General features: G+C 45.8%; 1 pseudogene; it reads right to left on the bottom strand.

The window, feature by feature from the left end:
* Positions 1-16420: 16420 nt before the first annotated feature.
* Positions 16421-18746, bottom strand: LOC124010690 (annotated as a pseudogene).
* Positions 18747-20070: the final 1324 nt, after the last annotated feature.

Consider the following 20070-nt stretch of genomic DNA (forward strand, 5'->3'; position numbering starts at 1 on the left):
AAACATGGATCACCACAGACAACACTGCTACTCCTACTGCTCTCTCTTCGTCCGCCCACGTGTTCTCGCACACCCCGAGAGCTTCTGGTCAGCGGGGTGGTGGCATCGGGATCCTCATCTCTCCCAAGTGGTCATTCTCTCTTTCTCCCCTTACCCATCTGTCTATCGCCTCCTTTGACTTCCATGCTGTCACAGTTACCAGCCCTTTCAAGCTTAACATCCTTATCATTTATCGCCCTCCAGGTTCCCTCGGAGAGTTCATCAATGAGCTTGATGCCTTGATAAGCTCCTTTCCTGAGGATGGCTCACCTCTCACAGTTCTGGGCGACTTTAACCTCCCCACGTCTACCTTTGACTCATTCCTCTCTGCCTCCTTCTTTCCACTCCTCTCCTCTTTTGACCTCACCCTCTCACCTTCCCCCTACTCACAAGGCAGGCAATACGCTCGACCTCATCTTTACTAGATGCTGTTCTTCCACTAACCTCATTGCAACTCCCCTCCAAGTCTCCGACCACTACCTTGTATCCTTTTCCCTCTCGCTCTCATCCAACACCTCCCACACTGCCCCTACTCGGATGGTATCGCGCCGTCCCAACCTTCGCTCTCTCTCCCCCGCTACTCTCTCCTCTTCCATCCTATCATCTCTTCCCTCTGCTCAAACCTTCTCCAACCTATCTCCTGATTCTGCCTCCTCAACCCTCCTCTCCTCCCTCTCTGCATCCTTTGACTCTCTATGTCCCCTATCCTCCAGGCCGGCTTGGTCCTCCCTCCCGCTCCGTGGCTCGATGACTCATTGCGAGCTCACAGAACAGGGCTCCGGGCAGCCGAGCGGAAATGGAGGAAAACTCGCCTCCCTGCGGACCTGGCATCCTTTCACTCCCTCCTCTCTACATTTTCCTCCTCTGTCTCTGCTGCTAAAGCCACTTTCTACCACTCTAAATTCCAAGCATCTGCCTCTAACCCTAGGAAGCTCTTTGCCACCTTCTCCTCCCTCCTGAATCCTCTCCTCCCCCCTCCTCCCTCTCTGCAGATGACTTCGTCAACCATTTTGAAAAGAAGGTCGACGACATCCGATCCTCGTTTGCTAAGTCAAACGACACCGCTGGTTCTGCTCACACTGCCCTACCCTGTGCTCTGACCTTCTCCCCTCTCTCTCCAGATGAAATCTCGCGTCTTGTGACGGCCGGCCGCCCAACAACCTGCCCGCTTGACCCTATCCCCTCTCTTCTCCAGACCATTTCCGGAGACCTTCTCCCTTACCTCACCTCGCTCATCAACTCATCCCTGACCGCTGGCTACGTCCCTTCCGTCTTCAAGAGAGCGAGAGTTGCACCCCTTCTGAAAACCTACACTCGATCCCTCCGATGTCAACAACTACAGACCAGTATCCCTTCTTTCTTTTCTCTCCAAAACTCTTGAACGTGCCGTCCTTGGCCAGCTCTCCCGCTATCTCTCTCTGAATGACCTTCTTGATCCAAATCAGTCAGGTTTCAAGACTAGTCATTCCACTGAGACTGCTCTCCTCTGTATCACGGAGGCGCTCCGCACTGCTAAAGCTAACTCTCTCTCCTCTGCTCTCATCCTTCTAGATCTATCGGCTGCCTTCCAATACTGTGAACCATCAGATCCTCCTCTCCACCCTCTCCGAGTTGGGCATCTCCGGCGTGGCCCACGCTTGGATTGCGTCCTACCTGACAGGTTGCTCCTACCAGGTGGCGTGGCGAGAATCTGTCTCCTCACCACGCGCTCTCACCACTGGTGTCCCCCAGGACTCTGTTCTAGGCCCTCTCCTATTCTCGCTATACACCAAGTCACTTGGCTCTGTCATAACCTCACATGGTCTCTCCTATCATTGCTATGCAGACGACACACAATTAATCTTCTCCTTTCCCCCTTCTGATGACCAGGTGGCGAATCGCATCTCTACATGTCTGGCAGACATATCAGTGTGGATGACGGATCACCACCTCAAGCTGAACCTCGGCAAGACGGAGCTGCTCTTCCTCCCGGGGAAGGACTGCCCGTTCCATGATCTCGCCATCACGGTTGACAACTCCATTGTGTCCTCCTCCCAGAGCGCTAAGAACCTTGGCGTGATCCTGGACAACACCCTGTCGTTCTCAACCAACATCAAGGCGGTGGCCCATTCCTGTAGGTTCATGCTCTACAACATCCGTAGAGTACGACCCTGCCTCACACAGGAAGCGGCGCAGGTCCTAATCCAGGCACTTGTCATCTCCCGTCTGGATTACTGCAACTCGCTGTTGGCTGGGCTCCCTGCCTGTGCCATTAAACCCCTTCAACTCATCCAGAACGCCGCAGCCCGTCTGGTGTTCAACCTTCCCAAGTTCTCTCACGTCACCCCGCTCCTCCGTTCTCTCCACTGGCTTCCAGTTGAAGCTCGCATCCGCTACAAGACCATGGTGCTTGCCTACGGAGCTGTGAGGGGAACGGCACCTCAGTACCTCCAGGCTCTGATCAGGCCCTACACCCAAACAAGGGCACTGCGTTCATCCACCTCTGGCCTGCTCGCCTCCCTAACACTGAGGAAGTACAGCTCCCGCTCAGCCCAGTCAAAACTGTTCGCTGCTCTGGCCCCCCAATGGTGGAACAAACTCCCTCACGACGCCAGGACAGCGGAGTCAATCACCACCTTCCGGAGACACCTGAAACCCCACCTCTTTAAGGAATACCTAGGATAGGATAAGTAATCCCTCTCACCCCCCCTTTAAGATTTAGATGCACTATTGTAAAGTGACTGTTCCACTGGATGTCATAAGGTGAATGCACCAATTTGTAAGTCGCTCTGGATAAGAGCGTCTGCTAAATGACTTAAATGTAATGACTTAAATGTAAATGTTTTGTATTTTGTAGTGTTCACGGTTATTGTCATTATTAAATATGTTGAACACTAACCACGCTGCATTTTGGTCCTCCTCTCCTTCAGGGGAGGAAAACCGTTACACATAGACATATGGAAATGTATGCTCTAACCAAAATTACAACAAACTAATTGCAGCATTACTACAAAAATGGAAGAGGCAAGTGGAAGGGGGGAAAAGTAAGGAACTTGTCTTTCATAAAAGACCAAAATTGGTTCAAGAAAATTGTGATAAATAAAAATATATACCAGTTTCATTAGAGTTAACTGCACCTCACATTGCAGCCCAAATAAATGCTTCACAGAGTTCAAGTAACTGACACATCTCAACATCAACTGTTCAGAGAAGTTTACATGAATCAGGCCTTCATGGTCGAATTGCTACAAAGAAATCACTAATAAAGGACACCAATAAGAATAAGACACTTGCTTGGGCTAAGAAACATGAGCAATGGGCATTAGACCAGTGGAAACCTAAATTAGAGACTTTTGGTTTCAACCGCCGTGTCTTTGTGAGATGTGGAGTATGTGAACGGATGATCTGAAGCATGGAGGAGGAGGGGTGATGGTGTGGGAGTGCCTTGCTGGTGACTCTGTCTGTGATTTATTTTGAATTCAAGGCACACTTAACCAGCATGGCTACCACAGCATTCTGCAGCGATGCGCCATCCCATCTGGTTTGCGCTTATTGGTACTATCATTTGTTTTAAAACAGGACATTGACCAAAACACACCTGCAGGCTGTGTAAGGGCTATTTGACCAAGAAGGAGAGTGATGAAGTGCTGTATCAGATGACCTGGCCTCCACAATCACCTGACCTCAACCCAATTGAGATGATTTCCTGCTCATTATACCTTATCCAACCTATTAGTTCCACCACCCACACATGCAATGACATCTCCTGGTTTCAAAGATGTTTCTAGAGACAATATCTCTCCATCACTCAATACCTAGTTTTACCTCCACTGTATTCACATCCTACCATACCTTTGTCTGTACATTATACCTTGATGCTATTTTTATCGCCCCCAGAAACCTCCTTTTACTCTCTGTTCCAGACGTTCTAGACAACCAATTCTTATTGCTTTTAGCCGCACCCTTATTCTACTCCTCCTATGTTCCTCTGGCGATGTAGAGGTGAATCCAGGCCCTGCAGTGCCTAGCCCCACTCCTATTCCCCAGGCGCTCTCTTTTGATGACTTTTGTAACCGTAATAGCCTTGGTTTCATGCATGTTAACATTAGAAGCCTCCTCCCTAAGTTTGTTCTATTCTCTGCTTTAGCACACTCTGCCAACCCGGATGTTCTAGCTGTGTCTGAATCTTGGCTTAGGAAGACCACCAAAAATTCAGAAATTTTAATTCCAAACTACAACATTTTCAGACAAGATAGAACTGCCAAAGGAGGCGGTGTTGCATTCTACTGCAAAGATAGCCTGCAGAGTTCTGTCCTACTATCCAGGTTTGTACCCAAACAACTTCTACTTTTAAAAATCCACCTCTCTAAAAACAAGTCTCTCACCGTTGCCGCCTGCTATAGACCACCCTCTGCCCCCAGCTGTGCTCTGGACACCATATGTGAACTGATTGCCCCCCATCTATCTTCAGAGCTCGTGCTGCTAGGCGACCTACACTGGAACATGCTTAACACCCCAGCCATCCTACAATCTAAACTTGATGCCCTCAATCTCACACAAATTATCAATGAACCTACCAGGTACCTCCCCAAAGCCTTAAACACAGGCACCCTCATAGATATCATCCTAACCACTTTCCCCTCTAAATACACCTCTGCTGTCTTCAACCAAGATCTCAGCAATCACTGCCTCATTGCCTGCATCCATAATGGGTCAGCGGTCAAACGACCTCCACTCATCACTGTAAAAACGCTCCCTGAAACACTTCAGCGAGCAGGCCTTTCTAATCGACCTGGCTGGGGTATCCTGGAAGGATATTGATCTCATCCCGTCAGTAGAGGATACCTGGATATTTTTTTTAAATGCCGTCCTAACCATCTTAAACAAACATGCCCCATTCAAGAAATTTAGAACCAGGAACAGATATAGCCCTTGGTCCTCCCCAGACCTGACTGCCCTAAACCAACACAAAAACATCCTATGGCGTTCTGCATTAGCATCGAACAGCCCCCGTGATATGCAGCTGTTCAGGGAAGCAAGAAACCATTATACACAGGCAGTTAGAAAAGCCAAGGCTAGCTTTTTCAAGCAGAAATTTGCTTCCTGCAACACTAACTCAAAAAAGTTCTGGGACACTGTAAAGTCCATGGAGAATAAGAACACATCCTCCCAGCTGCCCACTGCACTGAAGATAGGAAACACTGTCACCACTGATAAATCCACCATAATTGAGAATTTCAATAAGCATTTTTCTACGGCTGGCCAAGCTTTCCACCTGGCTACTCCTACCCCGGTCAACAGCACTGCACCCCCAACAGCAACTCGCCCAAGCCTTCCCCATTTCTCCTTCTCCCAAATCCGTTCAGCTGATGTTCTGAAAGAGCTGCAAAATCTGGACCCCTACAAATCAGCCGGGCTAGACAATCTGGACCCTTTCTTTCTAAAATGATCTGCCGAAATTGTTGCCACCTATTACTAGCCTGTTCAACCTCTCTTTCGTGTCGTCTGAGATTCCCAAAGATTGGAAAGCAGCTGCGGTCATCCCCCTCTTCAAAGGGGGGGACACTCTTGACCCAAACTGCTACAGACCTATATATATCCTACCCTGCCTTTCTAAGGTTTTCGAAAGCCTAGTCAACAAACAGATTACCGACCATTTCGAATCTCACCATACCTTCTCTGCTATGCAATCTGGTTTCAGAGCTGGTCGTGGGTGCACCTCAGCCACGCTCAAGGTCCTAAACAATATCTTAACCGCCATCGATAAGAACCATTACTGTGCAGCCGTATTCATTGATCTGGCCAAGGCTTTCGACTCTGTCAATCACCACATCCTCATCGGCAGACTCGACAGCCTTGGTTTTTCAAATGATTGCCTCGCCTGGTTTACCAACTACTTCTCTGATAGAGTTCAGTGTGTCAAATCGGAGGGTCTGCTGTCCGGACCTCTGGCAGTCTCTATGGGGGTGCCACAGGGTTCAATTCTTGGACCGACTCTCTTCTCTATATACATCAATGAGGTCAATCTTGCTGCTGGTGAGTCTCTGATCCACATCTACGCAGACGACACCATTCTGTATACTTCTGGCCCTTCTTTGGACACTGTGTTAACAACCCTCCAGGCAAGCTTCAATGCCATACAACTCTCCTTCCGTGGCCTCCAATTGCTCTTAAATACAAGTAAAACTAAATGCATGCTCTTCAACCGATCGCTACCTGCACGTACCCGCCTGTCCAACATCACTACTCTGGACGGCTCTGACTTAGAATATGTGGACAACTACAAATACTTAGGTGTCTGGTTAGACTGTAAACTCTCCTTCCAGACTCACATCAAACATCTCCAATCCAAAGTTAAATCTAGAATTGGCTTCCTATTTCGCAACAAAGCATCCTTCACTCATGCTGCCAAACATACCCTTGTAAAACTGACCATCCTACCAATCCTCGACTTTGGCGATGTCATTTACAAAATAGCCTCCAATACCCTACTCAACAAATTGGATGCAGTCTATCACAGTGCAATCCGTTTTGTCACCAAAGCCCCATATACTACCCACCATTGCGACCTGTACGCTCTCGTTGGCTGGCCCTCGCTTCATACTCGTCGCCAAACCCACTGGCTCCATGTCATCTACAAGACCCTGCTAGGTAAAGTACCCCTTATCTCAGCTCGCTGGTCACCATAGCATCTCCCACCTGTAGCACACGCTCCAGCAGGTATATCTCTCTAGTCACCCACAAAACCAATTCTTTCTTTGGCCGCCTCTCCTTCCAGTTCTCTGCTGCCAATGACTGGAACGAACTACAAAAATCTCTGAAACTGGAAACACTTATCTCCCTCACTAGCTTTAAGCACCAACTGTCAGAGCAGCTCACAGATTACTGCACCTGTACATAGCCCACCTATAATTTAGCCCAAACAACTACCTCTTTCCCAACTGTATTTAATTTATTTATTTATTTTGCTCCTTTGCACCCCATTATTTTTATTTCTACTTTGCACATTCTTCCATTGCAAAACTACCATTCCAGTGTTTTACTTGCTATATTGTATTTACTTTGCCACCATGGCCTTTTTTGCCTTTACCTCCCTTCTCACCTAATTTGCTCACATTGTATATAGACTTGTTTATACTGTATTATTGACTGTATGTTTGTCTTACTCCATGTGTAACTCTGTGTCGTTGTATCTGTCGAACTGCTTTGCTTTATCTTGGCCAGGTCGCAATTGTAAATGAGAACTTGTTCTCAACTTGCCTACCTGGTTAAATAAAGGTGAAATAAAATAGAATAAATAAATAAATATTTTGGATGAGTTGGACCGCAGAATGAAGGAAAAGCAGCCAACAAGTGCTCGGCCTATGTGGGAACTCCTTCAAGACTGTTGGAAAAATATTATGAAGCTGGTTGAGAGAATTCCAAGAGTGTGCAAAGCTGTCATCCATGCAAAGAGTGGCTACTCCAAAATCTAAAATATATTTAGATTTGTTTACAATTTTTTTGGTTACTACATGTTTCCATATGTGTTATTTCATAGTTTTGATGTCTTCACTATTAGTCTACAATGTAGAAAATAGTAAAAATAAAGAAAAACCCTTGAATGAGTAGGTGTGTCTGAACTTCTGACTGGTGCTGTACATTTACCCAACAAATATATGGTGGATTGGAAATGATGCAGACAATTACCTTGATGGAAGCCCCAATCTGTCTGGAATATTAAAGATGATCTACCCCCTAAAAACATTCAGGCTGTAACACAACAAATGTGTGAAAAGTCAAGGGGGGAATCCTTTCTGAAGGCACTGTATGTGCTACAAATAGAGATTAGCTCTTTTTGCCATTGATGTTGCCTATTTGGATGTAGCTTCACTGTGTTCTTTGAATGTCATTAGGTAACATGTGTATTGTTAGCATGAGTACCATTTGTGACTTTTGTTACTCTGTAATACATGGCTATTAGAAACAGTCCTTTGCTCTAGTTGTTCTATTTATTATCATTCCTTCATGCATAACTATTCCCATTCTTTTGCACTCTACACATATCAATGCAGTGTATTTATATCCTGTGTATTATATTCATAATCTCTGTCTCTGTTCCTTTACAGAATAATCCCCATGTTTATCCTCCTCAGTGTGTTTAAATAAAGTTCCTGTGTGTGTCAACTCTTGGCCTGCTTGATTCCCCTCTAACTGGGGGCGGTGTCAGTGGGTCACAAACCAGTAAAATGCATAGAGCCAGGATGCTTTCGTTGGGTCCAGGCCGGGTTACTGTAAAGCAATTTGTGACAACTGCTGATGTAAAAATTATCTTTTAACATTGTATTGATTGATTGACAGATGGAAGTTGTGGCTGGGGATTATGAGGAACAGACAGTTTTAGAGGGTGTAACCAAGGAAAATCCTGTTTTCATACCTGGGTCTTTCAGCAAGGTCATAGATTTATCAACTGGTGAAAGATATACCAGCAAAGCAGGAATGGACATTTTGCTAAAAGGTGAATTCTCTAACCTGTGACATAGACACACACACACACACTCACGTGTACAACCACACGCAACGACTCTCTCTCTCACACACGCACACACGCACACACACACACACACACACACACACACACACACACACACACACACACACACACACACACACACACACACACACACACACACACACACACACACACACACACACACACACACACACACACACACACACACACCTCCCTTGGGGCTGAAACCCAGGAGGACAAAGAAAAACAGGATTCCATTTCTCTGTGTAGCAAAGGAAAACCAAAAAAGAAGTGCTGACGGCTTCCTTCACTCAAACCCGATGGGAGCGTTTATCACATTGGTGCCGCAAGATAGAAATCTGCTTTATTTTTTCAGGTTGCCGGTTCATCCTCATTTAAATGATAAGGAATGCGTTGTTATGCTGGCTTGATGCCGTTTCCTATATGCCAATCAGGATTTAAGGTCACACTCTACTGGACATGAACAATATTGGTATATTAGGATTCATAAACGTTGAGCAATTGCACATTTTTTGCTACTCCAGGGAGGAACGCTCTTTAGCTCCCATCTCAAAACGGGGCTCAGAGATAAGTTTCCTATAATCTGCCTTCCTCCTATCTCCCCAATACACACTCGGTGTATTACTGCACCGTACACAGACGCACACACACATACATGCATGCACTCGCACACACACCTGGCATCAAAGGAACATTTGCTACACTTTAATCCACCAAAGGAAAGACAATTGCAGACTTTTGACCAGTGTCTAATACCACATAAAACCACAGTAAAAGTAAGACAAACAGTGCTTTTGGTAGAGTTTCTACTCATAGAGGATGGAGGCAAGGTGCCATGTTTGCTTTGGGATGGATTTCTGCTTTGTCAGAGGAGAAATCCATCTGCTCCACAGTAAGAGATATCTGTGTTAAATTCCCTGTTGCAAACAGTTCCATGGGCCGACCATCTATTTGTATCGTTACGCTGGTTTGGAGGAGTGTGAGAGGCCTCCACCTTGTGTTAGCACAGCTGATATAGGGAATCACAGGAAAATAGTCTTGCAAGAAATAGGTTCTTCTTCTGTCTTCAGCTGAAGTCTGTGATGATAGATTTACTGTCCAATTGAAATACAAGGAACATATGTATGGCATGTCATCGATTTGGCATTTGGGGGATCTGATCATACTATGTGCAGCCCAACTGCCATAAAGACAACCTGGAACATACCCAATAACAAAGATATAAGAAAACTAGCAAGGCTGTAAGCTATACAATTGAGGTTATATGCTGCTGATCTAGGTGTATAAACTAAGAGAGTACACTGTGACATGTTGCTCTGGGTTAGAGACGAGAGAGAGAGCAACCTCTGTCAAACGATCTCTTCCGACGATTTCCATCCATGGCTCATAATGAACCCTGTTAACTAAGATCCTGGTTAAGGAAGAAAAAGAAAACGGGGTTGATAATGGAGGAAGGGGATCTAATTAGCCTCTTCAGATCCAGACTCACAGGACACAATTAAGGATCTCTTATCCCGCCTTAATGGGCTTCAGTGAGGGAGAGCCCCTCATTCATTCTCTCTTATTTAGTCTTTCGCTAATATGCTGATGACATGCTACCACTAACCTCTTTTAGAGCATCACAAACAGATGGGAATGTGTGTCAGAAGTTGTGGTTAAAGCAGCCTAGTCTATTGGTAGAAAAAAGAAAAGAAAGAAAGAACGGTTTTAAATAAGTTGATAAGAGTTCTTCCCGGAGATCATTCTGCAAAAACAGGTTCCCCTCAATCTGTCTTTACTGTAATTTGGCTTGTTTTCATTTCTTCGTCTAGAGGAAATTGATATTGTCTCCAGAATGGAGTATTTTGTGTTGAGTAAATAGAGGGATGGCGAGCTATCCTGTCTCTGTATCTTCCAGTAAATCTGTCTGTCTGTCTGTCTGATAATCAGTCTCCTAATGTTCTAGTCCCTTTCATCCATCCGTGTGTGTGTGTGTGTGTGTGTGTGTGTGTGTGTGTGTGTGTGTGTGTGTGTGTGTGTGTGTGTGTGTGTGTGTGTGTGTGTGTGTGTGTGTGTGTGTGTGTGTGTGTGTGTGTGTGTGTGTGTGTGTGTGTGTGTGCGTTCATGTGCGTGCATGCATGTGTTCTTGTGTATATTTGCTTGATGTGTACGTATGTGTGTGTATGTGTGTGCATGTGTGCGCATTTGTGTGTGCTAGGAAGAGAGAAAGGCTGCGGGGCAACCTTCAACCTTTGCCTGCTATAAGGTCACTGTCCCTCCCAATGGAAGGAAGAGGGGTGACTGCCCTAAAGAACCACACCTCATAACCCCCAAAAACATCCCCAAAGGGAGCTGCAAGAATTTCTGTGATCTTTTTTTGGTTTTGCATCCTCGGGTCAATTGATGCTATTGTGCTATTTTGTTTTCCCATTCATGTTCAAAGCCATCCATGACCGCTTGATGTTAACTATCCTTTGTTTGGAAAGAATCCTTCCTACTGACAGCAACTTGCAGATTCACATCCTATGTCTCAACCACACTACGCCTCAGGACGACAACTAGGGCTAAAGTGTGGAGAGTAAACATCTCAGGAATCACATTGATATGATGTGCAGCATGACTGCAGTTGAAGAAGACCTGTAATACAACCGGTTATTTGGTTAATGTAATTTATTGGCTAGTGAGCCCATTTATTTACAGTTTTTTCCAACTGCTTACACACAAAATCTTTTCATGTCACACGATTTTTGAAAGCTCTCACTCAAAGTGCAAAACTACACACCAAATATCCAAAACCATAAGCTATTTCTCAGAGTTTGACTCAGTTGTCAATTGCATAAAACACTTTTTTCAAAACACTACACACAATTCTCTACCTAAAACACAAAAATCTAACAGGAAGTGACTTACTTTCCTTTTCCAAACACAACCAATCAAGATGCTACACTTATTCACCAGGTCACACACACTCCTCACATGTGCAAACACTAATAGCTTAACTGATCACTAACCAATCACTGCTTTACTGTATTATAGGCCTATAAATAGGTCAAATTTCAGGTGACCTGTTTTGAACAATGGATGCCAACAATGGACAGAGAGCAAGAGGAGTAGGAGGGAGAGGAAGAGGAAGAAGAGGACGAGGACAAAGAAGAAAAGGAAGGAGAGCCATCTCTGATGAGATTAGGGCAACACTTGTTGATCATGTGATTAACCACGGTTTGACCATGAGAGAGGCACATCCTCCATCACAATGCCACACTGGGTCCGTACAACACCGGCCATATGCTCACTTTTCTGGATGCAATTTACACAAGGCTTGTCCCTGATCCAGATCAGGAGCCTGCTAGATTTGTGGATTCAATCTGTATTGCGGAAGTATTACTGATTGCGCAATATAAATGTTAAAGTAATTTACGATTGAGCCGACATGCAGCGGTTACTGTGAATGCGGTCTCCACTAAGGCGGGAACATTGCCTTTACGTTTCAATCACGCTGTACTTCCGCTATATGGATTGAACCCAGCCCATACACTTTTACTTCACAAAAGCACTTCCTACAGAACCATATTTTCAAAATTGCCATGACCATTACCAAACTAACATGGTCACAGGGTTAGTCTAGGCTTGCCTGGTTAATCTTAAAATGGACTGACATGAAGAGTAATTCCATTGTTTTTATTAGTGTACTACAATTTAGAGCTAAAATTCCTGGGGTGGCAGGTAGCCTAGTCGTCAGAGTGTTGGGCCAGTAACCGGAAGGTTACTAGATCAAATCCCCGAGCTGACAAGGTAAAAATATGTCCCCAAACAAGGCAGTTAACGCACTGTTCCTAGACTGTCATTGTAAATAAGAATTTGTTCTTAACTGACTTGCCTGGTTAAATAATAAATGATAGTCCAACAAGATGGGTTTTCCTTCTAGTGGTTGCCATCTTTCTTACAGTACCAGCGGCGGTGAATTCATGAAACACAGTGCTTATCATGAACTGTTGCTTACCAGCCTTGGAAGATAATAGAGATGATTAAAAAGACCATAAAAGCAATACTGTGAGCAATTTTTACAGTAATATGTAAGGCCCCACTTTAATTGGGTGTTTGTTCCCGTGTGGCTGGCGGTTGTGTGTGTTTTGGGTGTGCTACACGCATGTTCGTGCCTGCCGGCTGGGTATTTGATTGGTAGTGTATCAGCCATTTTGCCTAACAGGATACATGACCCAGAGGGCAGCCACACATCAAAGACCTGTCACATGTCTTTCAAGCAGAACATTGTTATTGCACCCAGATCGTTGAATATATATCGCTCCATGACATTGGTATGCAACGGCCATATACACATACTTTCATACCACAGCTGTGTGTGATGACAGCGCCGAACATGAAACACCAGACGGCATGTTTTTCATCAAACCACAATGTAATAGTGAGGACTGGGATCAGGGCTGGCCTTAGCCTGGTTAAACCAGACTGAACATCGTGCTCTGAAACAGTGAGTCTGTTTCAGTCTGTTTTAACCAGGCTAGCCTACAGTAGGCAATCCTTGGGTCAGAATGTAACTGTTTTGTAATGGTCATGGCAACTTTGAATACAGTTTATGTAAGGGATTTGGTAAAGTAAATGTGAAAGTAGTCAAATCAAATTAAATCTAATTGTATTTGTCACATACACATGGTTAGCAGATGTTAATGCGAGTGTAGCGAAACGCTTGTGCTTTCTCAGTGAGTTACTAGTTACTAGTGAGTTACTGTCCAATTGTAAATCAGTAACGTAACTTTTGGATAACCCAAACTCAGTAGTGTAATCTGGTTGCTGCCTGTGGGTCTTGCGTAGCCTCAAATACAGCAATGTCGCCAGTGCAGTGAGCGAGACCACTCCCACATCAGACAGCAGTATCCCAATGAGAGACACGCCAGAGGAAGGAAGTTAAATGATTTCACTCAGAATACAATACAACATCATTATAAACTAAGTAATACAGGATGTCTGTCCAAATGTAGTTTCTCAAAGCTTCAGTTAGTGGAAAACATTTTGAAATAGGGAGGTATCTTAACATGCCCAATAAGAACACAGATTTTTACTCACCATTGCTAGATGTTTCCTTAAGGTGTGCCCTAGTGAACAACTTCACCCAGCACAAAAGTCAGTCACCTGTTGTGCTCTGGTAGTTGACCTCTAGTTGAGACGCCTGCTCCTCAGGGAACTCATTCATCTGTAGCCAGTCAGAGTCCTGAACTAAGATGGGACTGAGGGCAGCATCCGCATTCCCATCTATCTGTTGTGAAACAGTAATCAGTCAGTGTACACAATTGGATGGGGAAGAGATGCAAGCTAGACTCCACTTGATAGAAAACCACCACCAGCACTGATGGTCAAATCATAAACTCCAAAGATTACTCTGGTAGAATACAATGTCAGTCAGCAGACTCCTCCCCTTTCTCAGGCCACAGTTGGAGTCACAGCAGCCACACACCAGGTCATCCCCACCTGCTGAAACCCACCTTAGAGGAAAGAAAACAAGGCCTGGGGTCTTCAGAAAATGCAAAAAAATTAAAACCATGTATAGCTTTGGGTCCTAGTTCTATACAAATCCAATATATAAACATCCAGGTTTGCAGAATTATAGTTGTGTGCAGTATAAACTCAATCCCCAGAGACAAACCGGTTTGCCTCTGTAATAAACTAGCAAGCCATGTGTTCTGAGTCAATGGAAGCCGAGGTCGACATTGCTCCCTGTCGCGACTTCCGCCGAAGTCGGTCCCTCTCCTTGTTCAGGGATCGACGTCACCGGCTTTCTAGCTACCGCCGATCCACTTTTCATTTTCCATTTGTTTTGTCTTTGTTTTACACACTTTTTTCAAACCCACAATCATTTGTTCATTATTTAACCCTCTGTTCCCACATGGTTTTTGTGAGTGATTGCTTATTTGTAATTTTGGTCTGTCATGGTGTACATGTATTTGTTACTTTGTGTATTTTCCATTTTGAGCAAAGTGTGTTTAATTACTCATATCTGCTGTCCTGCACCTGACTCTCTACACCAGCTAGACCTAGGACCCATTACAGAATCACTCACCCGAAGAATGGAGTCAGCAGGAGCAGACGCTCTCCCTGTTCCAGTGGAATAGCGGGTTCAGCAGCACGTGACCATGTTGCAATGTCTGGGCACTGCCATGGATCACGTGCTGCAGACTATGGATCGTTTGGAGAGAGGAGGAGGTTTTTCAGCGCCTCCACCAGCTCCCCTACAACAGGTCCCACTGTCTATCCCTCTTTCCCCTGGTCCCAGCGGGATTTGACTCGGGCTCCTGAGGGAGTATGATGGGACGGCTGCCGGAAGCCAGGGTTTTTTACTATAGCTGTAGCTCTACCTGACGACCGTCCACCTGGCTCCTTCGGGGCGTGAGAGTGTGTCCGCTCTCGACTCCTGCCTCTCAGGCAAAGCCCTGGAGTGGGCCAACGCCGTATGGTGTGAGGGAGATGCGGCGTTGGATCATTACGCAGAGTTCACCCGCCGTTTTCGGGCAGTGTTCGACCACCCACCTGAGGGTCGAGCGGCAGGTGAATGTCTGTTCCACCTGAGGCAGGGGACGAGGAGCGCGCAGGATTTCGTATTGGACTTCCGGACCCTGGCCGCCAGTGCAGGATGGGAACGACAATGGCCCTGATCGATCACTACAGGTGCAGTCTGCGTGAGGACGTCCGTCGGAAGTTGGCCTGCAGAGACACCACACTCACATTGGACCAGCTGGTGGACCTGTCCATCCGTCCGCCTGTACGTTCCGTCTACTGTCCACGACCGTTTGATCTATTGGGCCCATACGTCACCCTCTTCTGGTCATCCTAGCATCGGGCGGACGGTGCGTTGCCTTAGTGGGAAGTACTGGTGGCCCACCTTGGCCAAGGACGTGAGGGTTTATGTTTCCTCCGGCTCGGTGTGCGCCCAGTGCAAGGCTACCAGGCACCTGCCCAGAGGGAAATTACAACCCCTACCTATTCCATAACGGCCGTGGTCGCACCTGTCGGTGGACTTCCTCCCTCACAAGGCAACACCACGATCCTGGTCATTGTGGATCGGTTTTCTAAGTCCTGCTGTCTCCTCCCTTTGCCCGGTCTCCCTACGGCCCTACAGACTGCGTAGGCCCTGTCCGGCACTACGGGGTGCCTAAGGACATAGTCTCTGATCGAGGTCCCCAGTTCGTGTCCAGGGTCTGGAGAGCGTTCATGGAACGTCTGGGGGTCTCTGTCAACCTCACCTCAGGTTTTCACTCATTTACATTTACATTTACATTTACATTTAAGTCATTTAGCAGACGCTCTTATCCAGAGCGACTTACAAATTGGTGCATTCACCTTATGACATCCAGTGGAACAGTCACTTTACAATAGTGCATCTAAATCTTAAAGGGGGGGGGGGGTGAGAGGGATTACTTATCCTATCCTAGGTATTCCTTCCACTCCGAGAGTAACGGGCAGGTGGAGAGAGTCAACCAGGATGTGGGTATGTTTCTGCGGTCATATTGCCAAGACCGGCCCGGGGGGAGTGGGCGGTGTTCATCCCCTGGGCAGAGATAGCACAAAACTCACTCCGCCACTCCTCCACTAACCTCTCTCCTTTCCAGTGCATACTGGGGTATCAGCCGGTTCTGGGACCGTGGCATCAGAGTCAGATTGAAGCTCCTGTGGTGAACTAACGGTTCACGCGCTCGAAGGAGACCTGAGACTCTGCCCATGTGCACCGTGAGGCGGCAAAAAGGGGAACTGGGCTAACCGGGGAACTGGGTCTGGCTCTCGACCCGAAACCTGCCCCTCCGCCTGCCCTGCCGGAAGCTGGATCCGCGGTTTGTGGGGACATTTAAAGTCCTGAGAAGACTGAACGAGGTATGTTACAGGTTACAGCTTCCCCGAGATTATCGTATTAATCCCTCGTTCCATGTGTCTCTCCTCAGGCCGGTGGTGGCAGGTCCACTCCAGGAAGCTGAGGTGAGGGATGTTCCTCTGCCCCCTCTGGACATCAAGTGGGCCCCGGCGTATGCCGTTCGAGCTATCCTGGACTCGAGGTGTTGGGTGAGGGGCCTTCAGTACCTCGTAGAGTGGGAAGGGTACTGTCCGGAGGAGAGATGCTGGGTGCCGGTGGAGGACGTCCTGGACCCTTCGTTTTGTGATTTGGGTCTGTCATGTGTATGTGTATTTGTTACTTTGTGTATTTTACATTTTGATTAAAGTATGTTTAATTACTCATATCTTCTGTCCTGCGCCTGACTCTCTACACCAGCTACACCTCGGATCCATTACACTCTCAGATGACATGTGATGTACATCTTTAGGATGGTAGGAGAGATATTACTTGTACAGGGTTGTGTTCATTAGAGTAAACAGCAGAAAATCAAAGTCATTGTTTCTTATTGGACAAGTCCAGGTATTCCACCTGTTTGTTTTCCTCCATTTATTGCCTAATGAACAAGACAAGTGAGTACAGTACATACAGACTAAAAATAAAATAGCCTTCAGGTGAATGTATTATTACTCACAGAGCTCCTCTCATCGTGGTGGAACCTGAAGTCCTCAAGCTGAAACTAGAGGTTGTCATCCTGGGTTTGCTGCAGGAAGTTGGACTTGGAGCCTGTATGTCTAGCATTAGTAAGACACCTGATGGGGTGAAATAAAAACAAAGTTGAATTTACATTCACAATATACAGAAGTACGGTAAGCTGGAAGGGGAACACACATGCACCGCTCACGCACCCATGGTTCTCAATAAAGGAATATCTAGGTTTCGGGGCCAGCGTATCCACACAGCTGTCCATGTAGACATGGAGAGTTGTGTGGTGGGCTTGGATAATGGAGGCTTCAATGCTCATGACATGCCCCAGAAAGTAGACACTGGAGGGCCTCACAAATTGCCAGTCATCTGTAAGAGAAGAAAAGCTAAAGCAGCAATAGAGCCTCACAATGGAGGTGTCATAATACCCATAAAACCTAGCAGTCAAACAGGGAAATGGTTCTAGTTGTTTTCCACCATTCATTTTCCCATAGGGGATTTTAGAAACACTTAAAAACAAGGTTACTTTTGTAAATATATTCTGCTCTATTTACTCTCAGATTCTAAAATGCGAATTAGCATCAATGTAGACATCATGCAAAACTACGAATCCCTGCAAGGTCCTGCATGTCATCTCTAGCTGACACCTTTGCTAACAGGTATTGTGTCAATTTCAAACTTGCACAAGACAGTACAAAGAAGTGTCAATATAAAGAGATTTAGCCAATTTATTCATTACTACATTAGGCTATCATTAGATAGTTAATCCAGAGATGCTTACCTTTGCCTTGATTTGGCAGTCTCGTCCAGATCATCATGGCATTTGTAGTGCTTTATGAAAGCCACATTAGCAGCTAATTGGCATTTTTTTGGGGGGGGGGGTAAATACAGGAGAATATATTCATTAAAGTGACTGTCCTAGAGAGATTTACACGTTATCAAAATGTCATGGCAGAGTAAGCCTACATACAAATGCCCTATGGGGAAAATGATTGGAACCATTTCCCTGTTTGACCGCTAGGTTTTATGGGTATTATGACTGATACAATGGTACTCTATAATCCAAAATGGCAGAGGTCAACTTTAAAGGTGTGGTCTCACCTATGTTCTATACCCACCTGTCATGAGCCTGAGCGAAAAGACCAGCTGCTGCTCTGCAACCTTGGTGGAGACAAAGGGAACCAAGGTAGGCTTCAGAGCATTACTGGTTTACTGGCATTACATTGTGCTTCCTGATGGATACAAATGTTTTACAGCCAAAGCCAGGGTTGTGTTCATTAGAGCATGATATGGAAAACATTTGAAAAGTGAGAATGAAATAAAAGTACTTACCTTTGATAATGGCATTCAACTCCAACCTCAGCATAATTTGTTCTTACAATGGGAGTGCCTTAAACTGGTGATGGTGTGTAGATAAGGGTACAGATATAGATGAGTACATCCTCTGTTATCTAAAGAAAACAAAGTCACTTTCCAGCACTACATATTGTACTACAACACCACTAAGCATTAATACAATCCACACTTCCTTGTACGAAGACAGTGACTCTGGAATCTACAGATGTTCTGTTCCATTTCTCATTCCAAACTAAATAAATTCATGTGTTCTTTTGTAGCTTGCAACAATAATGGAAGAGAATTCCCCCATACACACAGGCCCAAACATACCTTTAGCATACCATTAGCATGCTCCTATATCCTAGCAGCTCAGTCTCAAACAGCAGCCTCTGGTCAGCATGGTCAAACTCTGTGGATGCATGGTGCTTCCAGAGTGGCACAGTGGTCTAAGGCACTTAGGGTTCAGGGATGTCCTTGTGCCATCGTGCACTAGCGACTCCTGTGGCAGGCCGGGCGCAGTGCATGCTGACACGGTCGCCAGGTGTACGGTGTTTCCTCCGACACATTGGTGTGGCTGACTTCCGGGTTAAGTGGGCATTGTGTCAAGAAGCAGTGCGGCTTGGTTGGGTTGTGTTTCAGAGGACTTACGGCTCTCGACCTTTGCCTCTCCCGAGTCCTTATGGGAGTTGCAGCAATGAGACAAGATTGTAACTACCAATTGGATACCACAAAATTGGGGAGAAAAAGGGGTAAAAGTTGTTGTTTTTTTACTCTGGATGCACAGCCTCCCAGGGTCAGATCAGATGTTTGGATCAACTGACCGTTCCCTAGGAAATCCTGCTTGACCTCCACGCGAACCACGTCCTGCCTGTACTGGACCGCTACACTGGTCACAGACACTGCTCAAACTTCACTCGGCCCTGCACAGGCGGTTTCCCTGGTTGAATCGCCTGTTGATTTCTGGCAGGCTGTTGAGGTTCGTATTTTACAGGCACCTGGGTTGGTTTTTGAACAGGTTTCTATATTCAAACGGTATAGGAGATTGCACAGGGATTTGAACAGGTATCCTTTGTTCAAATGGCATAGGTGTCTGAAAAGGCCTGAATAGGTCTTGTGTGGGTAACCTTGAGCCTGTGCTCACAAGCTCTTCTGCTTGCTGCTGTGGATCATTGCTGATAAAGTTAGATGTTTCTTGATTACGTGATGGCATTGGAAAAAGCTAACTCTGAGCATCACTGAATTACCTGAATGAGACAAGCACAACAAATCCAATCAAATCTACTCTCAACCCCATTCTGATTTTTGACATAGGGTACGTTGTGGATTCAATGACATTTCATTTTAAAGCAGAATCTGTGAGCTTGCTCCTGTCTACTTCCACTTGTCGTTCGTGAAATTGCAGCCCGGAGAGTTGCGCAAGACTTTCATGGTTTTCTTTCCTTGTCTGTTGTCACTCATAGAGGGTAGGACATGAAATGACTCAACACTTTTGAGATGCACCCTCAGTATGAGCTTATAAAGCTGTGTTCGAATACTCATACTAACCACACTATCCGTGCTATTTGTGATGTGAATTGAGTATATAGTGTGCTTATTGGTCATAGAATGGATATAGATTTTTCATTTTAAAATAGTTTTATGAGCCCTATGAGCAAAAGTCACC

This window comes from Oncorhynchus gorbuscha, linkage group LG23 (genome assembly GCF_021184085.1).
Source record: "Oncorhynchus gorbuscha isolate QuinsamMale2020 ecotype Even-year linkage group LG23, OgorEven_v1.0, whole genome shotgun sequence".
NCBI lineage: Eukaryota > Metazoa > Chordata > Actinopteri > Salmoniformes > Salmonidae > Oncorhynchus > Oncorhynchus gorbuscha.